The sequence below is a fragment of the Heteronotia binoei genome, chromosome 4 (genome assembly GCF_032191835.1).
Source record: "Heteronotia binoei isolate CCM8104 ecotype False Entrance Well chromosome 4, APGP_CSIRO_Hbin_v1, whole genome shotgun sequence".
NCBI classification, from domain to species: domain Eukaryota; kingdom Metazoa; phylum Chordata; class Lepidosauria; order Squamata; family Gekkonidae; genus Heteronotia; species Heteronotia binoei.
Window position 1 is genome coordinate 123,952,300 of NC_083226.1, and position 4,725 is coordinate 123,957,024.

General features: G+C 36.8%; 1 non-coding gene across 1 annotated transcript; it reads right to left on the reverse strand.

Annotated features, from left to right (window-relative positions):
- Window positions 1–2,404: 2,404 nt before the first annotated feature.
- Window positions 2,405–2,510, reverse strand: LOC132570647 (U6 spliceosomal RNA). Its single transcript, XR_009555351.1, has one exon. It is a non-coding gene; the product is annotated as a U6 spliceosomal RNA (small nuclear RNA).
- Between the last annotated feature and the right edge of the window lie 2,215 nt (window positions 2,511–4,725).

Consider the following 4,725-nt stretch of genomic DNA (forward strand, 5'->3'; position numbering starts at 1 on the left):
ATGGAAAGTGCCAGTAAGTCACAAATAACTTAGGGTGACTCCATAGGGTTTTCAAGGCAAGGAATCAACAGTGGTGGCAGGCCATTGCCTGCCTCCATGTCAAAACCCTGGTTTTTCTTGGAGAGTTTTCCATCCAAATAGTAGCCAGAGCTGACCCTAGGGCTAGCCTGAGCTATCCAGGTAAGGGCTTTAGTGCCTTTAATAGAGGCTAAATGTTTAGAAATGGGAAGTTGAGGTAAATAACATCAGTTGGTTCATAACATCAAATTGATCCTCTTTTAAAGGGGCAGGACATTTTTTTCTCCATTACACCAGGTGAATGGAAAAATGCTGTAATAGTTCCTATCTTTAAAAAAGGAGGCCCTCAGTTTTCATCTAATTACAGGTGGGTCAGGCTTTTATCTTCCATTGGGAAGATGTATACTAGCCATCTGGCTAACAAACTTAAAAACTTGGATGTTTGATCAGCAAATTTTGGGGTCAGAGCAGACTGGTTTTTGCCAGGGTAAGTCAGCTCTAGATCATTGTGTCATTCTTATAAATAAATATAAGAAAAGGAAGGGACCTAAATTATATGCAGCCTTCTTAGACCTTAAGAGTGCCTTTGATTCTGTACCCAGTGATATTTTGTGGGTGAAATTAGGGATTGATAGGCACCTTGATAAAAAACTTATATTCTGAAACTTCCTGTCAAGTAAGGTGTTCTAAAGCGGGTGAACTAATCTCCAAAATTTTAACCACAATTTGAGTCAAGCAAGGCTGGTTTTAGCTCCTACATTATTTAACCTTTTCCTAAATTACTTGCCCCCTTTCATAAACAATATTGATGGCCACTGCCCAAAAATAGGGCAGAAACATTTGCTGCTGCTCTTACATGCTGACAATGCTGTCATACTTTCATTATCAGAAATTGGGCTGAAAAAGATGTTAATATGTTTCTTAAATTGTTGCAATAGGAATAAACTTTCACCAAGTTTCGAGAAGTCTAAAATTATGGTATTTGGGTGGAACTGGAAGTCCATTGATTGGACCATTCAAGGCAAATCCATTGAGCAGGTTAAAAGTTTCAAATACTTTGGCATTCATTTCTATTACACCTCTAGCTGGGCCACACACACTAGGTAATGGTGAAAACTTCAAATAGTAAAGTTCTTGCAATTTCCTGTTTTTCTTTACCAAAGGAAATCAGTATATACCTGTGGCCCTTAAAGTATTAACCATAAAATCTGTGCCAAATTGTTCTATGGCACTCCAGTCTGGATTTCTACCTTTAATATAATGATGGAACATGTTCAAGCTAAGTTCTTGAGAAAATTTTAGGGTTTCCAGTGCGTGTATCTTACATAGCCATATGCTTAGAGTTGAAGCAGAGAGAGTTAAACCGTTTTCACACACAGCTAACCTCTCAATCACAATCCTGTTCCCTCCGCAGTGTCCGGTCGGATTTTGCACCATCTGCACCGGAGTTACAGGAAGTGCTGCGGCTTTTGCGTTGCAAACATAAACCGCTAAAACCCAGTTTACGTTTGCTACGCAGAAGCTGCGGCACTTCCTGTAACTCTGGCGCAGATGGTGGGAAATCCGACCGGATGCTGCGGAGGGAACAGGATTGTGACTGCGAGGTAAGCTGTGTGCGAAAACGGTATTAGTTACAAAGGCTTGGATTATAACTATTAAATTTTGGTTACGCCTTCATTTTAGATGCAGTCCTAACATTATGCTTTCTGAATCTAATTCATCTGATTGACTGACATATTTATAAGAAAATTCCACTAATTGGTTTTAATATTAATTACTTGGCCCTGCTTCCAGAGGGGCAAGCTTTTATTCTGATAAAGCAAAGACATTGATATTGAGATTCAAGAATTGGAAAGCCTTGCCTCTGGTTCCCAGCACATTGTCCCCCAGCACGTTGGGAGCTTTCCCTTGGTTCTACCTTTCCTGTATATTTATCTTGTCTGACTGATCCTCACCTCCACAGGGTGTTTATGTTAGCTCGTTATATGGGAGATTTCAGAAAATTCCATATTTTGATAGGCTGTGCCCATGTGGGATGAATGAGATTGAGGATAATCACCATGTTCTCCTGTATTGTAAATTCTATGATGATCTTTGTACTATATTTTTAAAGCCTTTTTGCAACCCTTGGAGGGTTGATCTGAGGACTGTAAGATCTTTTCACTATTAGCCTCAAACAAGAGTGAAACCATTGAATCTGTAGCATAGGGTTTTCAAGGCAAGAAATCAACAGAGGTGGCAGGCCATTGCCTGTCTCCATGTCAAAACCCTGGTTTTCCTTGGAGAGTCTCCCATACAAAAAGAAGCCAAAATGTAAGAAAAAGCCCCCTACTTTTCATACACATGGACATCGTGATCACCAGTATGGTTGCCAGGGTGCCTGGAGTTTTGACTCGTACACATCTGTTTTAAGAAGTGGACTTTGCCCAGGGGCCATGCTAATCTTCTCTGTATCGTTCCAATTTTAGTATATGTGCTGCCGAAGCGAGCATGTAAAGAATTATAGACCAATTTCATTGTTGAACAACGACTATAAGATTTACTCAAGAATCTTAGCAGAGCGATTGAAACAATATTTGATCAATTTTATAAATAAAGACCAAGCCGGATTTCTTCCTAAAAGACAAATAAAAGACAATGTGAGAGCTGTCATTAATGTTGTGGAATACTATGAGAAGCATCCAGAAAAGGAAGCGGCCTTATTTTTTGTTGACGCAGAGAAAGCCTTTGACAACTTGAACTGGGACTTTATGTTTGCGGTAATGGAAAAAATTAATTTAGGGGAACAATTTATAAAAATGACAAGAGCAATATATACAGATCAATATGCAAAATTGTGTATAAATGCAGATCTTACTAAAGAACTGAAAGTGAGTAAAGGAACAAGGCAAGGATGTCCATTGTCACCACTGTTGTTTATAATGACCCTGGAAATGTTACAACAAATTCAAAAAGATGAAGAAATAGAAGGTTTAAAAATTAGAAGATTCTCTTATAAATACAAAGCTTTTGCAGACGATATAGTGTTTATACTGGAGAATCCGATTCAAGTGTCACCATTGTTGTTAGCCAAGATAAAAGAGTATGGAGAACTAGCAGGATTGTATATAAACAAAGAGAAATCAAAATTCTTATGTAAAAATATGCAACCAAATAAAATAAAAGAACTACAAGAGGTGACGGGTTGTGAAGTCACAACCAAAGTTAAATACCTTGGAATAGAGATAACAATGAAGAATATTGATTTATTCAAAAATAATTATGAAAAACTGTGGTGCAAAATGGACAAAGATTTGATGAAATGGAATAGGCTTAATTTGTCCTTATTGGGTAGGATAGCTGCAATCAAAATGAATATTTTGCCAAGAATAATGTATTTATTTCAAACCATCCTGATTGTAAAAGATGCAAAACAATTTAACAAATGGCAAAGGAAAATCTCTGACTTTATATGGGCCGGAAAGAAACCAAGAATAAAGATGAAGATTTTAACAGATGCTAAAGAGAGAGGAGGTTTTCAACTTCCTGATCTAAGATTGTATCATGATGCAGTTTGTTTGACATGGATTAAAGATTGGATAATGCTGTTAGAAAAAAAACCTTTATGGTTAGAAGCTCACGGAAATAAATTCGGCTGGCACGCGTATATGTATTATGGGAAGAATAAAATGGATGGTCTTTTCTCTCACCACTATGTTAGAAACACTTTACTAAGTACTTGGATAAAATATAAGAAATATGGGGACGAGAGAAAACCGCTGTGGATAGTGCCAGCAGAAGTAATAAAAATAACAGCTGAATCCGACGATAAAAGAGAAATGTCATATAACCAACTGCTCAAGATTCGAGGAGATAAAATTGAATTAAAATCTTCGGAAGAGCTAGACAATAAATATGATTGGTTTCAAATGCAACAAATTAAAAGCTTGTTGGAAAATGATATAAAATTGGAAGGAATTAGACGAGAACAAACAGAATTGGAAAGGGTCCTGCTTGGTGATAATGAAAAATTGATATCAAAAGTATATAAGTTATTATTGAAATGGTCTACAGAAGAAGAAGTAGTAAAATCTCAAATGGTCAAATGGGCAATCAATGTGAATAGAGAAATACAAATGGATGCATGGGAATACCTTTGGAAGAACTCAATGAAGATATCAACTTCTCAGAGCATAAAAGAAAATTGTTTTAAGATGATGTACAGGTGGTATATGACCCCGAAAAAATTGGCTAAGATGAGCAAGAAAATGTCGGATAGATGTTGGAAGTGTAAAAAACATGAAGGTTCTTTCTTCCATATGTGGTGGACATGTGAAAAAGCGAAAGAGTATTGGAAGATGATACAACAAGAAATCTCCAAAATATTGGGTTACGATTTTAAGAAAATTGCAGAGACATTTTTGCTTGGATTACAATTAGAAAAATATCCAAAGGAAGATAGGACTCTAATTTGGTACCTGCTATCAGCTGCTAGGACATTGTATGCGCAGCTTTGGAAGCAAGAAAAAATACTGGATAAATGGGATTGGACTATGAAAGTTCTATCGTGGAGTGAAATGGATAAATTAACTAGAACATTAAGAGACTATGATTTGGAGATATTTAAAAAAGAGTGGAGGAAGTTTAAAGAATATATAGAGAAAGAGTCGAATGTAAGAAGACATTGGACAATTTTTTAGTAATAATGGGGGGGGGGGAAACGAAGAA